The following is a 22,991-nucleotide window of genomic DNA, read 5'->3' on the forward strand; positions in this document are numbered from 1 at the left end:
TGGTTTGTGCCTAAAGTTTCTTTAGGAAAAAAAGCTCATCAAGTTAAATGTAAAATTAAATCTCGTGGAGATAAAAAGTCATTGCCCCAAATTAAAGTGTAAAATCACTTTGCACCTTTTTGCTCCTCCATCTGTACCAAGGTGAGCTGCTGGATTCTGTAATAAATCACAATGTGCTCTTACCCCTTTTGCTGTGTCACTAAACTGGACAGGGTTCTGCAGCACTCTCCTGATCTGTTACTGTTACAAATACTGTTATTGTTTCGGATTAAAGAAAAATATGAATTATGGAGAAATTAACCAAATCCCAGATCAGAACTTCATTCAGATTGAATCCAATTTTGCTCTGATTTATTTAACAGAAGCTAGAATTACATTCTCTACACAAAATGGCTCATTGGACCTTTCCTCCAAATGTCTGGTCTCTCCTTCTCCTTAAACATTACATCCAAATAAACAAATGTTAATCCATTTTTGTTGCAGAAATCCACATTTCGATCTTTGATTCTCTCACTGCAACGCTGTCTTTGTTTTAAACACCAACTAGTGCCAGTCTCACTCAGTTTGTATCTTTAACTATAGTGAAACAGTGATTTAACAGGAACACCAAATGAACCCTCTCCGTCTCTCTTTCACCATAACAAGCTCCACCTTGGCCCTCACCCTGACTGGTTGCCCATTTTGCTTCAGGTTCAATGCGGCTATATTGATTAAACGTCATGGCCGCTATTTTGTTTAAGATGCCCACCTTGCCCCTCAGTCGAATGGCCGCCCTACCCGTCATCAAGATGGCTGCCTTACTGGCGGCCATTTTGTTTAACATGGTCACCTTCACCCCAATAAGATTGCCACCTTTCCCCCAAGTATGATATCCAGCTTGCCCCTCAGTAAGATGTTTGCTGTTGAGGCGGCTATTTTGTTTCCTGTCACAAACTTTGAAGTTGTTGTTCATAATATCATAGTGGGCGCAACACAGGAGGAGGCCATTCGGCCCACCGTGCCTGCGCTGGCTCTTTGAAAGGGCGATCCCATTTCCCTCTCAGCTCTTTCCCCACAACCCTTATCTGGGCCTTGTAGTAATGGTAATGTGTAAATATATAAACATAGATGTACAAGTTGTTGCAGTAGTAGTTGCTGTAATATATACATACAAGTTGTTATCTCTATAAAAATTACCTCTCAATCTTTACATTTATCTCCTTTATAAACTGGGCTTTGTTTCTGTGCAAATGAATGTTGCTGAGAGATTGTCCCTGTAACTGAGTGAGGGATCTTGCTGTGTATTGGTTTTTCTTTTAAGTTCTTTGCTTTACCTCTTTCAAATGACATGAATTTATTTGAACTCTTTGGCTAATTGGAAAAGCCACAAACTGTAAGTTGACCACAAACTACAGGATTTTTATCCACTGCTAATTAAAACAAGAGAAAAGAGCAAACGGAAAGTTCGTTCACCTTTTTGTCCCCTGTTCCAGGAACAGAAGAGAAAACGAACTCGGGGCAGTTTGGACCCTGCAGCAAATATTGACCAGGACAGAGAGTCAGACCGGCACACTTTCGGGGGAATGAGTGAGTGGGAAAGCAGGAGAGAAAACCCTGAAAACTTGTATTGGAGAAAGAGTGAAACAACATGCGCTCTTCAGTCTGTCCCGAGTCTCTCTCTCTCTCTCCCAAATTTCCTCTCTTCTCTTTAGAATCTCAGGTTTGCAACTGGGGATTTTATCAATGGTGTTTTCTGAGAGATTGCCTGTGTAATGGAATGAATGTGAGTGAGTGTGAGTGTGAGGGAGCTCTGGGCTCTTGCTGTGCTTTTTTCATCTCTTGCTTTGTTTTTAATCAATTCCTTATTTCTCTCTCTCTAGTGGATTATTTTTGTGGAAATGCCGTAACATGAAGATGTGGAAAGAGAAATTTTGGGAGGAAGAGGAATCCTTGGAGAAGAAGCTTTCTCTCCAGAGGGCTTCACCACAGGCTGTACCCAATGGGGCTCACGTGAGTTGTGTCTGGGTTACTGTGGGATCACTGGGAGCACAATGTGGTCACTGTGCGATCTCTGTGGGCCATTGAGGGATCACTTGGTCACTGTGATCACTGGGTCACTGTGGGATCATTGGGTCACTGTGGTGTCACTGGGTCATTGTAGGATCATTGGGTCACTGTGGTGTCACTGGGTCATTGTGGGATCACTGTGGGACACTGTGGGATCACTGGGATCACTGTAGGTTCACAGTGAGATCATTGGGTCACCGTGGGATGACTGTGTTTTTGAGGAATCACTGTGGGACACAGCGGGATCACTGGGACACCATGGGATCACTGGGGCACAATGGTATCACTGGGTCACTGTGGGATACTGTGGGATCACTGAGAAACTGTACGATCACTGGGAAACTGTGCGATCACTGGGACATTGTGGGATCAGTGGGTCGCTGTGAGATCTCTGTGGAGCATTGAGGGGTCACTGGCCTCACTGAGCCACTGTGGCCTCCTCCTGTTCCCGTGTAAAAGTGTTGCGGTGCTGAAAGGCCTTCTCCTGTTCCTGTATAACAGGCTTGAGGGGCTGAATGGCCTCCTCCTGTTCCGACTTAACCGGCTCAAGGGGCTGAATGGACTCGACTTTCCAGTGCATTTGGCTCGAGGGGCTGAATGGCCTTCGGTTCCGGTATAACAAACTCGAGGGGCTGAATGGCCTCCTGTTGCGAGCGAACACGCTGAGTGGCTGACTGGGCTCATTCTGCTCCAGTGTAACAGGCCCAAGGTGCTGAATGGCCTCCCCCTTTTCTTATGCGACAGGCTGGAGGGGCTAAATGGACTCCTCCAGATCCTACATAACAGGCTCGAGAGGTTGAATGGGCCTCGCAGTTCTCCAGTGTAATAGGCTCGAGGGGCTGAATGGCCTCCTCCTATTCCGATCTAACAGGCTTGAGGGGCTAAATGGCCTCCTCCTGTTCCTACGTGACAGGTTCGAGGGGCTGAATGGCCTCCTCCAGTTCCTGTGTAACAGGCTCGACTGGCTGAATGGTCTCCCGCTTCTCCTATGAAAAAGCCTTGATGGGCTGAATGGCCTCCTCCAGTTCCTGTTTAACAGCCTGAAGGGGATGAATGGCCTCCTCCTGTTCCTGTGAAACAGCCTTGAGGGGATGAATGGCCTCCTCCTGTTCATTTGTAACAGCCTTAAGGGGCCGATAGGCCTCCCCCTTTTCCTATGTAGCAGGCTTGAGGGACTGATTGGCCTCCTGTTCCTGTGTAACAGCCTTGAGAGGGAGAATGGCCTCCTCCAGTACCTGTGTTAAAGCCTTGAGGGGCTCAATGTCCTCCTCCTGATCCTACGTGATGGGCTCGTGCGGCTGAATGGCCTCCTCCTGTTCATGTGTAACAGACCCTATGGGCTGAATGCTCTTCACCTGTTCCTGTGTAACAGCCTTGAGGGGTTGAATGGCCTCCTCCTATTCCAATGTAACAGTTTTGTGGGGTTGGGTGGCCTCCTCCTCTTCCAGTGTAACAGGCTCGAGGGGCTGAATGGCCTCCTCCTGTTCCTGTGTAAAAGCTTTGACGGGCTCAATGACCTCCTCCTGATCCTACATAACAGACCCCAGGGGCTGAATGGCCTCCACCTCTTCCTATGTAACAGGCTTAAGGGGCTGAATTGTCTCTTCCTATTCCCATGCAACAGTTTTGAGAGGTTGAATGGCCCCTCCTCCTCCTGTGTAACAGCCTTGAGGGGTTGAATGGCCTCCTCCTGTTCCTATGTAATAGGCTTGAGGGACTGATTGGCCTCATGTTCCTGTGTAACAGCCTGGAGAGGCAGAATGGTCTCCTCCAGTACCTGTGATAAAGCCTTGAGGGGCTCAACGGCCGCCTCCTGATCCTACATGATAGGCTCGAGGGGCTGAATGGCCTTCATTTCCTGTATAACAGGCTCGAGGGTCTGAATGGCCTCTCCCTGTTCCGATCTAACAGGCTTAAGGGGCTGATTGGCCTCATCCTGCTTCTGTGTAACAGGCCCTAGGGGCTGAAAGGCCTCCTCAAGTTCCTATGTGACTGGCTCGAGGGACTGAATGACCTCCTCCTGTTCCTGTGTAACAGGCTCGAGGGGCTGAAAGCCCTCCTCCTAATCCTACACAGCAGGATTAAGGGTCTGAATGGCCTCATTCTTTGCCAGTGTAATAGGGTCCGAATGGCCGTAAGTTCCCGTATAACAGACGCGAGGGGCTGAATGGCCGCCTCCTGTTCCTATCTAACAGGTTTGAGGGGCTGATTGCCCTCATCCTGCTCGTGTGTTACAGGCTCCAGGGGCTGAATGGCCTCGTCCTGCTCCTGTGTAACTGCCTTGAGGGATTGAGTGGCCTCCTCTTGTTGCAGTGTAACACGCACTAGGGGCTGAATGGTCTCCAACTGTTCCTAAGTATTAGCGTTGAGGGGCTGAATGGCCTCCTCCAGTTCCTGTGTAACAGCCTTGAGGGGCTCAGTGGCCTCCTCCTGATCCTACATAACAGGCTCAAGGGGCTGAATGGCCTCGTCCTTTTCCAGTGTAATATGCTTGAGGGGCTGAATGGCCTTCAGTTCCTGTATAACGGACTCGAGGGGCTGAATGGCCTCCTCCTGTTCCTGTGTAACAGGTTTGAGGGGCTGATTGCCCTCATCCTGCTCCTGTGTTACATGCTCCAGCGGCTGAATGGCCTCCTCTTGTTTATGTGCAACAGGCCCTGGGGGCTGAATAGACTCCACCTGTTCCTATGTGACAGGCATATGCGGCTGAATGGCCTCCTCCAGGTCCTGTGTAACAAGCTCGAGGGGCTGAATGGCCTCCTCCTGTTCCTGTGTAACAGGCTCGAGGGGCTGAATGGCCTCCTCCTGTTCTTATGTAACAGGCTTGAGGTGCTGAATGGCCTCCTCCTGTTCCAATGTAAAAGGTTTCATGGGCTGATTGGCCGACTCTTCCTGCGTAACCGCCTTGAGGGGCTGAATGGCCTCCTCCTGTTTCTACTTAACAGCCTCGAGAGGCTGAATGGGCCTCGTCCGTTTCCAGTGTAATAGGCTCGACGGGCTGAATGGCCTTCAGTTCCTGTATAACAGGCTTGACGGGCTGTATGGCCTCCTCCTGTTCCGATCTTTCAGGCTTGAAGGGCTAATTGGCCTCATCCTGTTCCTGTGAAACAGCCTTGAGGGGCTGAATGGCCTCCTCCTGTTGCAGTGTAACAGACCCTAGGGGCTGAACGGCCTCCTCCTGTTCCTTTGTAACAAGCTGGAGGGGCTGAATGGCCTCCTCCTGTTCCTGTGTAACAGTCTTGAGGGGCTGATCGGCCTCCTCCTCTTCCTGTGTAACAGGCCTTCTGGGCTGAATAGCCTCCTCCTGTACCTACGTGACAGACTCGAGGGCTGAATGTCCCCCTCCTGTTCCTATGTAACAGGTCCTAAGATCTGAATGACCTCCACCAATTCCTGTGTAACAGGCTCGTGGGGCTGAACGGCCTCCTCTTGTTCCTATGTACCAGCCGAGAGGGGTTGAATGGCCTCCTCCTGTTCCTACAAAACAGGCACGAGGGGCTGAATGGCCTCCTCCTGAGGCTACATAACAGGTTCGAGGCGCTGAATGGCCTCGTCCTGCTCCTGTGTAACATGCCCTAGGGGCTGAATGGACTCCTCCTGTTCCTGTATAACTGCCTTGAGGGGTTGAATGGCCTCCTCTTGTTGCAGTGTAACACGCACTAGGGGCTAAATGGTCTCCAACTGTCCCTAAGTATTAGCGTTGAGGGTCTAAATGGCCTCCTCCAGTTCCTGTGTAACAGCCTTGAGGGGCTCAATGGCCTCCTCCTGATCCTACATAACAGGCTCAAGGGGCTGAATGGCCTCGTCCTTTTCCAGTGTAATAAGCTTGAGGGGCTGAATGGCATTCAGTTCCTGTATAACGGACTCAAGGGGCTGAATGGCCTCCTCCTGTTCCTTTGTAACAGCCTTGAGGGGCTCAATGGCCTCCTCCTTTTCCTGTGTAACAGCCACGAGGGGCTGAATGGCGCCTGTTAAATTATAACAGGCTTGAGTGGCTTATTGGCTTTCTGTTCCTGCGTAACAGCTTCGATGGGCTAATGGCATCCTCCTGTACCTGTGTAATAGGCTCCAAGGGCTGAATGGCCTTCTTTTCCTGTGTAACAAGTTCGAGAGTTGAATGACCTCCTCCTGTTCCGATGTCAAAGGCTCGAGGGGATTAATGGCCGGCTTCTGCTCATAAGTACATAAGAAATTGCAGCAGCAGTAGGCCCTCAAGCCTGCTCCGCCATTCAATATGATCATGGATGATCTTCAATCTCAACTCCACTTACCCGCCCAATCCCCATTTCCCTTGATTCCCCTCGAGTGCAAAAATCTATCGAACTCAGCCTTGAATATAGTCAATGAATCAGCATCCACAGCCCAATGGGGTAGAGAATTCCAAATATTCTCGACCCTCTGAGTGAAGAAATTCCTCCTCATCTCAGCCCTAAATTGCCGACCCCGTATCCTGAGACTATGCCCCCTTGTTCTAGACTATCCAGCCAGGGGGAAACAGCCTCTCAACATTTACCCTGTCAAGCCCCCTCAGAATCTTGTATGTTTCAATGAGATCACCTCTCATTCTTCTAAACTCCAGAGAGTATAGGCCCATTCTACTCAATCACTCCTCATAGGACATGAGAACATAAGACATAGGAGCAGGAGTAGGCCATCCGGCACCCCGAGCCTGCTCCACCATTCAACTGAATTCCACTGATCTTCCACCTCAATGCCATTTTCCTGCATTATCTCCAAATCCGTTGTTGCCTTTAATATCTAGAAATCTATCGATCTCTGTTTTGAATGGACAACCCTCTCATCCCAGGAACTGATTTATTAACCTTCGTTGCACTGCCTCCAAGGCAAGTACACCCTCCCTTAGATAAGGGGACCAAAACTGTGCACAGTACTCCAAGTGAGTTCTCACCAAAGCCCTGGACAACTGCAGAAATACTTCTTTAGTTTTGTATTCCAACCGTCTTGCAATAAAGGCCAACAGTGCATTTGCCTTCCTAATTGCTTGCTTTGCTTGCATGCCAACTTTCTGTATTTCATATACGAGCTTCAGTCTGTATCGAACCCGTGCTGTAACTGCCCTAGGTGTGTTTGACAGGACAGTGTAGAGGGAGCTTTACTCTGTATCTAACCCGTGCTGTAACTGCCCTGGGAGTGTTTGACAGGACAGTGTCGAGGGAGCTTTACTCTGCATCTAACCCATGTTGTGGGAACAGTTTATCGTGCCCTTAACAGTTGTTATAGTGTTGTGATGTGGAGATGCCGGTGATGGACTGGGGTTGACAATTGTAAACAATTTTACAACACCAAGTTATAGTCCAGCAATTTTATTTTAAATTCACAAGCTTTCGGAGATTTTCTCCTTCCTCATTTGCCTGAGGAAGGAGAAAATCTCCGAAAGCTTGTGAATTTAAAATAAAATTGCTGGACTATAACTTGGTGTTGTAAAATTGTTTACAGTTATAGTGTTGGATAGAGTATAAATCAGGAAATTAGAGGAGCATGCAATAAGGGTAATGCAATAATCGTGGGGGGGCTTTAATCTTCATATATACTGGGCAAACCAAATTGGCAAAAGTAGTTTGGAGGACGAGTTCATGGAATGCATTCGAGACAGTTTTCTCGAACAATTTGTCGAGGAACCGACAAGGGAACTGGTTATTTTAGATCTAATATCGTGTAATAATAGTGTTTACTGGTTAATTGAAATGATCAGTCATCGAACATATTCAAGGCTGAGATAGATAGATTTTTGGCCACTGAGGGAATCAAGGGATATGGGGATCGGGCGGGAAAGTGGAGCGGAGGTAGAAGTTCAGCCCTGATCTTATTGAATGGGGAACAGGCTCGAGGGACCGCATGACCTACTCCTGCCCCTATTACTTATGTTCTTATGCACCTGCCCAGGAAGTGTTTGATGGGACAATGTAGAGGGAGCATTACTCTGTATCTAACCCATGCTGTATCTGCCCTGGGTGTGTTTGATGGGAAAATGTAGAGGGAGCTTTGGTCTGTATCTAACCCGTGTTGTATCTGCCCTTGGAGTGTTTGATGGGACAGTTGTATTGGGAGCTTTTCGCTGTATCTAACCCACGTTGCTCCTGCGCTGGAAGTATTTGATGGGACAGTACAGAGGAAACTTTATTCTGTATCTCTCACGCACTGTACCTGCCCTGGGAGTGTTTGATGGGACAGTGCAGAGGGAGCTTTATTCTGTATCTCACACGTACTGTACCTGCCTTGATGGGATGGTGTAGAGAGAGATTTACTCTGCATCATACCCGTGCTGTGGGATTAGTTTATAGTGCTCCTAACAGTAGTTGTAGGATTTGACAGAGTTTAAATCAGGAAATTCGAGGGGAATGTAACAAAGGCAATGCAGTAATCGTGAGGCAATTTAATCTTCATATAGAATGGGCAAACCAAATTGTCAAAAGTAGTTTGGAGGACGATTTCATGGAATACATTCGAGATAGTTCTTTAGAACAATATGTCGAGGAACCGACTAGGGAATAGGTTATTTTAGATCTAATATTGTGTAATGTCAGGGTTAATTAGTAATCTCAGAGTTAAGGATCCTCTGGGACACAGTGATCATAACATGATAGGATTTCATATTGAGTTTGACAGTGATGTAGTTCAATCCGAAACCAGGGTCTCAAATTTAAACAAAGCCAATTACTTTGTTACGAGGGGCGAGTTGGCTAAGGTAGATTGGGAAATTAGATTAAAAGATATGACAGTAGATAATCAATGGCCAGCATTTCAAGAAATAATTCATAATTGCCAATGAATATACATTCCCTTGAGGAATAACAACTAGATGGGAAAAATATTCAACCTTGGCTAACTAGAGAAGTTCAGTTTAAAGAAGAGACATATAATGTTGCCAAAAAGAGTAGTTAGCCTGAGGATTGGGAGAGTTTTAGAAATCAGCAAAGGATGACGAAGAAATTGATAAAGAGGGAGAAAATTGAATAGATTCATAGAGTCATAGAGTTATACAGCACGGATAGAGGCCCTTCGGCCCATCGTGTCCGCGCCGGCCATCAGCCCTGTCTACTCTCATCCCATATTCCAGCATTTGGTCCGTCGCCTTGTGTGCGATGGCATTTCAAGTGCTCATCCAAATGCTTCTTGAATGTTGTGAGGGTTCCTGCCTCCACAACCCTTTCAGACAGTGAGTTCCAGACTCCAACCACCCTCTGGGTGAAAAAGTTCTTTCTCAAATCCCCTCTAAACCTCCCGCCTTTTACCTTGAATCCATGTCCCCTTGTTATCGAACCCTCAACGAAGGGAAAAAGCTCCTTAGTATCCATCCTATCTGTGCCCCTCATAATTTTGTACACCTCAATCATGTCCCCCCTCAGCCTCCTCTGCTCCAAGGAAAACAAACCCAATCTTCCCAGTCTCTCTTCATAGCTGAAGCGCTCCAGCCCTGGTAACATCCTGGTGAATCTCCTCTGCACCCTCTCCAAAGCGATCACATCCTTCCTGTAGTGTGGCGACCAGAACTGCACACAGTACTCCAGCTGTGGCCTAACCAGTGTTTTATACAGCTCCATCATAACCTCCCTGCTCATATATTCTATGCCCTTGCTCTTATATACGATGCGGGAGTAAACTTGCAAGAAATATAAAAACAGATTGTAAGAGCTTCTACAAGAATTGAAAAAGGAAGAGATTAGCGAAGGTAAACGTTGGTCCCTTAGAGGCTGAGACGGGAGAGATTATAATGGGGAATAATTTCAAAATTTGCAGATCACACAAAGCTTGCAAGTATAGTAAACAGTGAGGAGGATAGTAATCGACTTCAAGAGGACATAGACAGGCTGATGAAATGGGCGGACACATGGAACATGAAATTTAACGCAGAGAAGTGATACATCTTGGCAGGAAGAATGAGGAGAGGCAATGTCAACTAAATGGTACAATTCTAAAGGGGGTGCAGGAACAGAGAGACCTGGGGGTGTATGCACACAAATCTGTGAAGTTTGCAGGACTGGTTGAGAAACCGGTTTAAAATTATAGAGGCATAGAGTATAAAAACAAGGAGGTTGTTTACATAGGAACAGGAGGAGGCCGTTCAGCCTCTCGAACCTGTTACGCAGTAACAGGAGGAGACCATTCAGCCCCTCAAGCCCATTACACAGGAACATGAGTAGCCATTCAGCCCGTCAAACCTGTTACACAGGAACAGGAGGAGGCCGGTCAACCCCTCGAGCCTGTTACACAGGAACAGGAGGAGGCCATTCAGCCGCTCAAACCTGTTACACAGGATCAGGAGGAGGCCGTTCAACCCCAAGAGCCTGTTACACAGGAACAGGAGTCGCCATTCAGCTGCTCAAACCTGTTACAGGAACAGGAGGAGGCCGTTCAGCCCCTCAAACCTGTTACACAGGAACAGGAGGAGGCCATTCAGCCCCTCGAGTCTGTTACAGAGGAGTAGGAGGAGGCCATTCAGCCCCTCGAGCCGTTGACACAGAACAGGAAGAGGCCTTTGAGCCCCTCGAGCCTGTTATACAGGAAGAGGAGAAGGCAATTCAGCGACTGTAATATGTTTTGTAGAAACAGGAGGAGGCCATTAAGACCATCGGGCCTGCAACACAGAAACAGAAAAAGGCCATTCAGTGCGTCGAGCCTGTTACACTGTAACAGCAGGGGACCATTCAGTCTCTTGAACCTTTAACTCAAGAACAGAATCACAACATTCATCCTCTGGAGTCTGTGACATAGGAACAGGAGGAGGCCATTCAGCCCCTGGAGTCTGTTACACAGGAACAGGAGGAGGCCATTCAGCCCCTGGAGTCTGTTACATAGGAACAGGAGGAGGCCATTCATCCCCTGGAGTCTGTAACATAGGAACAGGAGGAGGCCATTCATCCCCTGGAGTCTGTTACATAGGAACAGGAGGAGGCCATTCATCCCCTGGAGTCTGTGACATAGGAACAGGAGGAGGCCATTCATCCCCTGGAGTCTGTTACATAGGAACAGGAGGAGGCCATTCATCCCCTGGAGTCTGTTACACAGGAACAGGAGGAGGCCATTCATCCTCTGGAGTCTGTTACATAGGAACAGGAGGAGGCCATTGATCCCCTGGAGTCTGTTACACAGGAACAGGAGGAGGCCATTCAGCCCCTGGAGTCTGTTACACAGGAACAGGAGGAGGCCATTCATCCCCTGGAGTCTGTGACATAGGAACAGGAGGAGGCCATTCATCCCCTGGAGTCTGTTACATAGGAACAGGAGGAGGCCATTGATCCCCTGGAGTCTGTGACATAGAAACAGGAGGAGGCCATTCATCCCCTGGAGTCTGTTACACAGGAACAGGAGGAGGCCATTCATCCCCTGGAGTCTGTGACATAGAAACAGGAGGAGGCCATTCATCCCCTGGAGTCTGTTACATAGGAACAGGAGCAGGCCATTCTGCCCCTGGAGTCTGTTACACCGGAACAGGAGGAGGCCATTCATCCCCTGGAGTCTGTTACATAGGAACAGGAGGAGGCCATTCATCCCCTGGAGTCTGTTACATAGGAACAGGAGGAGGCCATTCATCCCCTGGAGTCTGTTACATAGGAACAGGAGGAGGCCATTCATCCTCTGGAGTCTGTGACATAGAAACAGGAGGAGGCCATTCAGCCCCTGGAGTCTGTTACACAGGAACAGGAGGAGGCCATTCATCCTCTGGAGTCTGTGACATTGAAACAGGAGGAGGCCATTCATCCCCTGGAGTCTGTTATTCAGGAACAGGAGGAGGCCATTCATCCTCTGGAGTCTGTGACATTGAAACAGGAGGAGGCCATTCATCCCCTGGAGTCTGTTACACAGGAACAGGAGGAGGCCATTCAGCCCCTGGAGTCTGTGACATAGGAACAGGAGGAGGCCATTCAGCCCCTGGAGTCTGTTACACAGGAACAGGAGGAGGCCATTGATCCCCTGGAGTCTGTTACATAGGAACAGGAGGAGGCCATTCAGCCCCTGGAGTCTGTTACACAGGAACAGGAGGAGGCCATTCAGGCCCTGGAGTCTGTTACATAGGAACAGGAGGAGGCCATTCAGCCTCTGGAGTCTGTTACACAGGAACAGGAGGAGGCCATTCAGGCCCTGGAGTCTGTTACATAGGAACAGGAGGAGGCCATTCATCCCCTGGAGTCTGTGACACAGGAACAGGAGGAGGCCATTCAGCCTCTGGAGTCTGTTACACAGGAACAGGAGGAGGCCATTCAGCCCCTGGAGTCTGTGACACAGGAACAGGAGGAGGCCATTCAGGCCCTGGAGTCTGTTACATAGGAACAGGAGGAGGCCATTCATCCCCTGGAGTCTGTTACATAGGAACAGGAGGAGTCCATTCAGCCCCTGGAGTCTGTTACATTGGAAGGAGGTGTTCATTCAGTCCTTCGAGCCCGTTATACAAGAACAAGAGGAGGCCGTTCAGACCCTCGAGCCTGTTACAGATGAACAGGCGGAGGCCATTAAGCACGTCCGGCCTGTTACACAGGAATGGGAGGCCATTCAACACCTCGACCCTGTTACACTGGAACTGGAGGAGGCCATCCAGCCCCTCGAGCCTTTTACACAGGAACAGCGAGACGCCATTCAGCCCCTCGAGCCTGTTACACAGGAAGATGATGAGGCCATTAAAACCCTCCGGCCTGTAATGGCAGGGGACCATTCAGTCCTTTGAGCCTTTAACTCAAGAACAGGAGCAGGCCATTCAGCCACTGGAGTCTGTTACACAGGAACGGGAGGAGGCCATTCAGTCCCTGGAGACTGTTACATCGGAACAGGAGGAGGCCATTCAGGCCCTGGAGTCCATTACATAGGAAGACGAGGCCATTCAGCCCCCTCGAGCCTGTTATACAGGAACAGGAGGAGGCCATTAGGCCTGCGTGAGCCCATTACAAAGGAACAGGTGGACATTCTACCCGTGCAGCCTGTTACCCAGGAACTGGAGGAGGCCATTAAGCCCCTCCAGCCTTTTACAGAGGAACAGGAAGACGACGTTCAGCCCCTCGAGCCTGTTGGATAGGAACAGGAGGAAGCCAGTCAGGCCTTCGAGCCTGTTATACAGGAACAAGAGGAAGCCAGTCAGCTACTGGAGACTTTTACATAGGAACAGGAGGGAGGCCTTTCAGCCACTGTTGCACAGAAACCGGAGGCCAGTTTGCTTCTGGAGCCTGTTACATAGGAGCAGGTATGGACCATTCAGTCCGTCTGGCCTGGTACCAGGAATAGGATGTGGCTATTCAACACCTCGAGCCTGTTACATAGCAACAGTTGGAAGCCATTCAGCCCCTCGAGCCTGTTACGTAGGAACAGGAGGATGCAATTCAGCCCCTCGAGGAAATTATTTAAAATAAGACGAGGTCATTCAACCCCTCGAGCGTGTTACACGTCAGAAGCAGACTTCAGGGGGACACAGACAGATTGTTGAAATGGGCAGACACATGGCAGATGCAATTTTACACGGATAAGTGTGAAGTGATTCACTTTGGGTGGAACAAGATGGAGAGACAATATAATCTAAATGTTATTTTGAGGGAGGTGGAAGAACAGAGGGACATGGGGGTGCATGTTCACAAATCTTTGAAGGTGACAGGGCAAGTTGGTAATGCGGTTTAGAAAGCACCAGGGATAATTGGCTGAGTAAATAGAGACATTGAATACTAAAACAAGGAAGCCTTGCGAAACCTTTACAAATCACTGGTTAGGCCCCAGCTGGAGTATTGTGTACAATTCTGGGCATCACACTTTAGGAAGAATGGCAAGGTCTTGAAGAGGGTGCAGAGGAGATTTACCAGGATGATACCAGGGGTGAGGGACTTCAGTTATGCGGAGAGATTGGAGAAGCTGGGATTGTTCTCCTTCGAGCAGAGAAGGTTATGTGGATATCTAATAGAGGTGGTCAAAATTATGAGGGGTTTTGACAGAGCAAATAGGGAGAATCTTTTCCTTTGGCAACTTGGTCAGTGACCAGAGGGCATAGATTTAAAATAATTTGCAAACGAACTGTAGGGGAATTGAGGAGAAATCCTTTCACACAGATGTTTGTGAAGATCGAGAACGCAATTGCTGAAAGGAACTTCCAAAATGTAATTGGACATGTACTTGAAGAGGAATAAATGGACGGGTGATGGGGATAAAAGTGTCAGTAATAGTGTTGTTAATAAACACTGGGGATTTACACTGATTCCTGTTATTTCTCTCTCTCTCTCTCTGATCCCGTGCATGTGGGATGTCAGTCCCACAGATTCTTGTTCCAAGGATCTCTCCTCCACTCTCAGTACAAACCGTTACTGACGGATCTGAACCTGGGTATTAATAAACCGGGAGATTCAGGAGTGAAACTACTGTCTGCGGCTCTGAGGAACCCGGACTGTAAAATCCAGAAACTGCAGTAAGTATCAGACTGTTTGAGATTGTGCTTATAATAACTGGATGAGTAACACTGTACATTAATATTAGTGTCAGTAACAGTGTTAGTAATAAACATTGCACAATATTATTAGTATCAGTAATAGTGTTATTAATAAACATTGCACATTATTATTAGTACAAGCAATATTGCTTTAATAAACACTGTACATTATTATTAGTATCAGTAATAGTGTTATTAATAAACACTGCACATTATTTTTAGTATCAGTAATAGAGTTATTAAAGAACACTGTACATATTATCAGTATCAGTAATAGCGTTATGAATAAAAACTGTACAATATTATTAGTATGAGTAATAGTGTTATTAATAAGCCCTGTACATTGTTATAAGTATCAGTAATAGTGTTACTAATAAACACTGTGCATTATTATTAGTACCAGTATCAGTGTTATTAATAAACATTGTGCAATATTATTAGTACCAGTATTAGCGTTATTAATAAATACTGTACATTATCATTAGTATCAATAAGTGAAATTAATAAACACTGTAGATTATTAGTATCAGTAATAGTGTTATGAATAAACAGTGCACATTATCATTAGTATCAATAAGTGTCATTAATAAACACTGTGCATTATTAGTACCAAGAATAGTGTTATTATTAAAGACAGTAGATTAACATTAATATTAGTAATAGTGGTATTAATAAAGACTGTAGATTATCATTAATATCAGTAATAATGTTATTAATAAACACTATACATTACTATTAGTATCAGTAAGAGTGTTATTAATAAACACTGCACATTATTTTTAGTATCACTAATAGTGTTATCAATAAACATTGGGGATTCACTCTGATTCCTGTTATTTCTCTCTCTCTGATCCCCAGTCTGGATGGTGTCGGTCTCACAGATTCTTGTACCGAGGATCTCGTCTCCGCTCTCAGTACAAACCGGTCACAGACGGATCTGAACCTGAGATTAAACTCCTTCACAGACCGATCTGTCCCTGCTCCCTCATACTGACCCGCAGGAGTCTGGAGCGGATCTGGTGAGTGTTTGTGTTAATGTTTAATGTAATAAATAAAATATCAATGGGATTCAGTCCCTTTTATGGGTAATATTTGTCTGTAATTATTATTGAAATATTAACCCCAGTCTCCCTGTTATTTACACTGTTGTTCAATCTGTTTATTTCCTGTTTAATCTTTAATCTGTTTCAGGCTGTGGGGGAATCAGTTCAGTTCAAACGGAGAGAATCAGCTCAAGTCAATGCAGGAATCCAGGCCCGGACTGAGTGTGAAAGTGTGAACATTTCAATTTATAACCATTCCTGGTCTCATTGTATGAACATTTCAATTTATAACCATTCCTGATCTCATTATATGAACATTTCAATTTATAACCATTCCTGGTCTCATTCTATGAACATTTCAATTTATAACCATTCCTGATCTCATTATATGAACATTTCAATTTATAACCATTCCTGGTCTCATTGTATGAACATTTCAATTTATAACCATTCCTGGTCACATCATGTGAACATTTCAATTTATAACCATTCCTGGTCTCATTGTATGAACATTTCAATTTATAACCATTCCTGGTCTCATTATATGAACATTTCAATGTATAACCATTCCTGGTCTCATTATATGAACATTTCAATTTATTACCATGACTGGTCTCATATTACAGAACATTTTTGGCCGATTCTCTGTCCCTCCCCTTTAACCGGCCGCGCTCCAGGTTGAAATCCGAACGGCCCTTTAACGGTTTCCAGCTCGAGCTGAGCGAGCGTCGTCTCCCATTGTGACGTCAGAGGCCAAGCGACAGGGTCACGAGACTCAGTCTCCCGGTCCCACAGCGCTGATTCTGCCGGATATCCGGGGCTGGATGGTCCCCAATGGGGCACTGGGTCAATGTACAGACAGGAAGGGCCCAGGGTGGGGCTCAGTCTGGGCTGCAGTGGGACACTGGGTCAATGTACAGACAGGAAGGGCCCAGGGTGGAGCTCAGTCTGGGCTGCAGTGGGATAATGGGTCAATGTACAGACAGGAAGGGCCCAGGGTGGGGCTCAGTCTGGGCTGTAGTGGGACACTGGGTCAATGTACAGACAGGAAGGGCCCAGGGTGGGGCTCAGTCTGGGCTGCAGTGGGATAATGGGTCAATGTACAGACAGGAAGGGCCCAGGGTGGGGCTCAGTCTGGGCTGCAGTGGGAAACTGGGTCAATGTACAGAGAGGAAGGGCCCAGGATGGGGCTCAGTCTGGGCTGCAGTGGAACACTGGGTCAATGGACAGACAGGAAGGGCCCAGGATGGGGCTCAGTCTGGGCTGCAGTGGAACACTGGGTCAATGGACAGACAGGAAGGGCCCAGGGTGGGGCTCAGTCTGGGCTGCAGTGGAACACTGGGTCAATGGACAGACAGGAAGGGCCCAGGGTGGGGCTCAGTCTGGGCTGCAGTGGGACACTGGGACAATGTACAGACAGGAAGGGCCCAGGGTGGGGCTCAGTCTGGGCTGCAGTGGGACACTGGGTCAATGTACAGACAGGAAGGGCCCAGGGTGGGGCTCAGTCTGGGCTGCAGTGGGGCACTGGATCAATGTACAGACAGGAAGGGCCCAGGGTGGGGCTCACTCTGGGCTGCAGTGGGGCACTGGGTCAATATACAGAGAGGAAGGGCCCAGGGTGGGGCTCAGTCTGGGCTGCAGTGGGACACTGTGTCAATGTACAGAGAGGAAGGGCCCAGGGTGGGGCTCAGTCTGGGCTGCAGTGGGACACTGGGTCAATGTACAGAGAGGAAGGGCCCAGGGTGGGGCTCAGTCTGGGCTGCAGTGGGACACTGGGTCAATGTACAGACAGGAAGGGCCCAGGATGGGGCTCAGTCTGGGCTGCAGTGGGACACTGGGTCAATGTACAGACAGGAAGGGCCCAGGATGGGGCTCAGTCTGGGCTGCAGTGGGACACTGGGTCAATGTACAGAGAGGAAGGGCCCAGGGTGGGGCTCAGTCTGGGCTGCAGTGGGACACTGGGTCAATGTACAGAGAGGAAGGGCCCAGGGTGGGGCTCAGTCTGGGCTGCAGTGGGACACTGGGTCAATGTACAGACAGGAAGGGCCCAGGGTGGGGCTCAGTCTGGGCTGCAGTGAGACACTGGGTCAATGTACAGACAGGAAGGGCCCATGGTGGGGCTCAGTCTGGGCTGCAGTGGGACACTGGGTCAATGTACAGACAGGAAGGGCACAGGGTGGGGCTCAGTCTGGGCTGCAGTGGGACACTGGGTCAGTGTACAGACAAGAAGGGCCCAGGGTGGGGCTCAGTCTGGGCTGCAGTGGGACACTGGTCAATGTACAGACAGGAAGGGCCCACGGTGGGGCTCAGTCTGGGCTGCAGTGGGAAACTGGATCAATGTACAGACAGGAAGGGCCCAGGGTGGGGCTCAGTCTGGGCTGCAGTGAGACACTGGGTCAATGTACAGACAGGAAGGGCCCAGGGTGGGGCTCAGTCTGGGCTGCAGTGGGACATCGGGTCAATGTACAGACAGGAAGGGCCCAGAGTGGGGCTCAGTCTGGGCTGCAGTGGGAAACTGGGTCAATGCACAGACAGGAAGGGCCCAGGGTGGGGCTCAGTCTGGGCTGCAGTGGGACACTGGGTCAATGTACAGACAGGAAGGGCCCAGGGTGGGGCTCAGTCTGGGCTGCAGTGGGACACTGGTCAATGTACAGACAGGAAGGGCCCACGGTGGGGCTCAGTCTGGGCTGCAGTGGGAAACTGGATCAATGTACAGACAGGAAGGGCCCAGGGTGGGGCTCAGTCTGGGCTGCAGTGAGACACTGGGTCAATGTACAGACAGGAAGGGCCCAGGGTGGGGCTCAGTCTGGGCTGCAGTGGGACATTGGGTCAATGTACAGACAGGAAGGGCCCAGAGTGGGGCTCAGTCTGGGCTGCAGTGGGAAACTGGGTCAATGTACAGACAGGAAGGGCCCACGGTGGGGCTCAGTCTGGGCTGCAGTGGGACACTGGGTCAATGTACAGACAGGAAGGGCCCAGGGTGGGGCTCAGTCTGGGCTGCAGTGGGACACTGGTCAATGTACAGACAGGAAGGGCCCAGGGTGGGGCTCAGTCTGGGCTGCAGTGGGAAACTGGATCAATGTACAGACAGGAAGGGCCCAGGGTGGGGCTCAGTCTGGGCTGCAGTGGGACACTGGGTCAATGTACAGACAGGAAGGGCCCAGGGTGGGGCTCAGTCTGGGCTGCAGTGGGAAACTGATAATTGCGTTCAGTACTACTGGGTGCCTCTCCCAGTCAGGAATCAGAATCTGGAACAAGTATCCCTGTGTGCCTTGCCTTCATCTGCCTTGGCCCTAATATCTGGTATTCCCTCCCTGTTCTTCTCCGCTCTCTGTCCTCCATTCAGATGCTCCTTAAAACGACCTGTTTTCCCAAGCTTTTGGTCACCTGGAGTAATATTTCCTTGTTTGGCTCAGTGTCAAATTTTGTCTGATTGCTCCTGTGAAGCACGTTGAGACGATTCACTGCTATAAAGGCTTCTATCTCAATGTGAGTTGCTGTCCATGTGCTAAGTTAATAAAACTCCACCGTTTACTTCAGCTCAGGCCTGGTCTCCTCATTATTTAAAATTAACAAACTGGTGTTCGTATTTTAAAATATTGAATGAAGTTTCCTGGAAAGTACATCCCAACTCCTCCAATCAGCGTCACAGATGTGACTTGTCGGTCTATTGAACCTGGTGGGTCTTACTCGGGGGGGTGGGGGGGGTGGATGTGCAATTTACACAAATTGAGTAGAGCTCAGCTGGGACTCCAAAAATTGGCCGCCCGACATGCAACGTAACATGGCCTCAAGGCAACGTAAAATTACTGCCATGCACCTGTCACAAAATAAGAACATAAGAAATAGGAGCAGGAGTAGTCCAATCGGCCCCTCGAGCCTGCTCCGCCATTCAATAAGATCATGGCTGATCTGATCCTAATCTCAAATCTAAATTCATGTCCAATTTCCTGCCCGCTCCCCGTAACCCCTAATTCCCTTTACTTCTAGGAAACTGTCTATTTCTGTTTTAAATTTATTTAATGATGTAGCTTCCACAGCTTCCTGGGGCAGCAAATTCCACAGACCTACTACCCTCTGAGTGAAGAAGTTTCTCCTCATCTCAGTTTTGAAAGAGCAGCCCCTTATTCTAAGATTATGCCCCCTAGTTCTAGTTTCACCCATCCTTGGGAACATCCTTACCGCATCCACCCGATCAAGCCCCTTCACAATCTTATATGTTTCAATAAGATCACCACTCATTCTTCTGAAATCCAATGAGTAGAGTCCCAATCTACTCAACCTCTCCTCATATGTCCGCCCCCTCATCCCCGGGATTAACCGAGTGAACCTTCTTGGCCGCCATGAACCAGCCAGCAATATCAGAGAATGTTGTATCATTGAAGCAGGCCATTCGGCCCATCGTGCCTGTGCAGGCTCTTTGACAGAGTTATCCAGTTGGTCCCACTCCTTTCCCCAAACCCAACAATTTGTTCCTTTTCAAGTATTTGTCCAATTTCCTTTTGAAAGTTACTAATGAATCTGCTTCCACCTCCCTTTCAGGCAGTAACTTCCAGATCAGAACCACTCGCTGCGGAAAAATAATCCTTCCTCATGTCACCTCTGGCTCTTTTGACAATTATTTTGAATCTGTGTCCTCTGATTACCGACCGCCTGCCACTGGATACAGTTTCTCCATCAAAACACTTCACCTGGCCGGTCTGAAACCTCAAAGTTGTCGCATCTCCCCGAAACACAAGCATCGTTTTGAAATTATGACAAACCATTGAAGCCCGTACAGGGGTTCACGTTTAAGACGTTAATCTCCTCTCGGCCCCTGTTTGTCTCACACTGGGTTAACGTGTTTCTATAACATTACAGGCCGGGCTACTTCAACCCCAGGCTCTTCTAACCTGGTTAAATCACAACGGTCACAATCGAACAGGAACATGTTAAACCGAGGCCCCAAAACCAGGGCCCAGAGAGGAAATTAAATCCCAGGGCAATAAACAAATCGAACTCATTTGGGCCCGGTTTGGTGCAAGCTGTAGAGGAGGCCTCGGACGGTTCCCTCTTGAAGAGGCATCGGTCACCCCAAAGGGATCCCAGAGTGGCAGTCTTTATATTTAGACCACCACCACAACAACTACTACCAGAACGACTTTTATTAGTAAGGTGGTCATTTTCGACAAAATGGCTGCAAGTATTATGGCAAATACCGCGCAAAGTGTCCCCAGTGACACAACTGTGACCCCAGAATGTCCCAGTGACCCCACAGTGAAACTAGATTGCACCCAGTGATCCCAGAGTGCACCCAGTCACCCCAGAGTGATCCGAGAGTGGCAGTCTTTATGTTTAGACCAACACAACAACAACTAGTACTGCAACAACAACTGCTGTTTGTAATATTTGTGTATTTACCCACGGCCAGCATGACGGCATGCACGGCCGCCATCTTGGGCAAAATGGCGGAAAGTACGGCCGCCATCCTGGACAAAATGTCGGCAGGTACAGCAGCCATCTTGTAGAAATTGGGGGCAAGTACACAACGATTTTGTACAAAATGGCGGCAAATAACTCGCAGAATGTCCCCAGTGTTCCCACGGTGACCCCAGAATGTCCCAGTGACACCCAAGATATCCCAGACTTCACCCAGTCACTCCAGAGTGATCACTGAGTTCAAACCGGGAATCCAGAGTGCACCCAATCACCCCAGACTGATCCCAGAATGCATTCATTTATCCCATGGTGCACACAGTCACCCCTGAGTGATCGCAAAGCGCATCCCAGGCATCCCAGAATGCACTCTGTCACACCTGAATGGTCCCAGAGTGCACACAGTGATCGCAGACTGCACCCAGTCACCCCTGAGTGATTCCAGAGTGGGAGTTTTTATATTTGGAACACCACCACTTCAAGAACAACTTGTATTTATTATATATATATATATATATATACGTGTATTGACTCACGGCCAGCATGGAGGCAAGTACGGCAGCGATCATGGATAAAATAGCTGCAAGTACGGTGGCCATCTTGGGCAAAACGGCAGCAAGTACGGTGGCCATCTTGGACAAAATTGCGGCAAGTAGGGTGGCCATCTTGAAAAAAATGGCGTTAAGTACGGCGAACATCTTCTACAAAATGTCGGCAAGAATGGCAGATATCTGGAAAAAGTAGCGGCACGTAGTGTGGTCCTATTCGACAAAATGGAGGCAAGTCCCGTGCAGAATGTCCCAAGTGATCCCACAATGACTGCAGAATGTTCCAGTGACCCCAGAGTGCACCCAGTCACACCAGAGTGATCCCAGAGTGCACCCAGTTACCCCAGAGTGATCCCAGAATGCACCCAGTTACCCCAGAGTGATCCTGGAGTGCACCCATTGATCCTAGATTGCACCCAGTTATTCTAACAGTGATCCTATAGTGGCAGTCTTTATATTTAGACCACCACCACAACTACTACTACGACTACTACTACAACTTGTATTTATAAGATATATATCATATAAATATTTGACATATATAAGTGTATTTACACACGGCCAGCATGGAGGCATGTACGGCAGACATCTTGGACAAAATGGCGGCAAGTATGGTGGCCATATTGGACAAAATAGCGGCAAGTACGGCAGCCAACTTGGTGGAAATGGCGGCAAGTACCGCGCAGAGTGCCCCCAGTGATACCACAGTGACCTCAGAATGTCCCAGCGAACCCAGAGTGATCCCAGTGTGCAAGTAAGGATCCCAGAGTGCATACAGACACCACAGAGTGAGCTAGGGGTCCCAGAGTGGCAATCTTTACATTTAGACCGCCAGCACCACCACCACAACAACAACAAGTAGATGTAAAATATATGTTTGTGTACTTGCACGCGGCCAGCATGATGGCAAATACGGCAGCCATCTTGGACAAAATGGCAGCAAGTACGACGGCCATCTTGGTCAAAATAGCCACAGGCGCAGAGGCCATCTTGATCAAAAAGGCCGCACATACAGCGGCCATCTTAGACAAAATGGCGCCGAAAGCGGCAGCCATCTTGGAAAAATGGCAGCAAGTACGGCGGACATCTTGGACAAAATAACGGCAAATACCGCAGGCATCATGGACAAAATGGCGGCAGCTACGGCAGCCGCTTTGGACGAAATAGCGGCAAGTTCCTCAAGGCTGTTCTACAGGAACAGAAGGATGCCATTCAGCCCCTCGAGCCTGTTACACAGGAACTGGAGCTCAGTCAACCCCTCAAGCCTCTCAGATAGATTCAGGAGGTGCCCATTCAACCCTTCCAGCTTGTAGTAAGGGAACTGAAGGCCATTCAGCCCCTCGAGCCCGTTACACCCGAACTGGAGGAGGCCATTCAGCTCCTTGAGCCTGTTACACAGGAAAAGGAGGAGGTCATTCAGCCCCTCGAGCCTGTTCAGTAGGAATAGGAGAAGACCATCGAGCTCCTCGAGCCTCTTCCGCCATTCAATTAGATCATGGCTGATCTGCATCTTAACTCCATCAA

General features: G+C 48.6%; 1 long non-coding RNA gene across 1 annotated transcript; it reads left to right on the plus strand.

The window, feature by feature from the left end:
- Positions 1–1,865: 1,865 nt before the first annotated feature.
- Positions 1,866–15,854, plus strand: LOC137314016 (uncharacterized). The gene is made up of 4 exons (XR_010961167.1): positions 1,866–1,989; positions 14,286–14,440; positions 15,320–15,480; positions 15,653–15,854. It is a non-coding gene; the product is annotated as an uncharacterized lncRNA (long non-coding RNA).
- Positions 15,855–22,991: the final 7,137 nt, after the last annotated feature.

This window comes from Heptranchias perlo, unplaced genomic scaffold, assembly GCF_035084215.1.
Source record: "Heptranchias perlo isolate sHepPer1 unplaced genomic scaffold, sHepPer1.hap1 HAP1_SCAFFOLD_50, whole genome shotgun sequence".
Taxonomy (NCBI): domain Eukaryota; kingdom Metazoa; phylum Chordata; class Chondrichthyes; order Hexanchiformes; family Hexanchidae; genus Heptranchias; species Heptranchias perlo.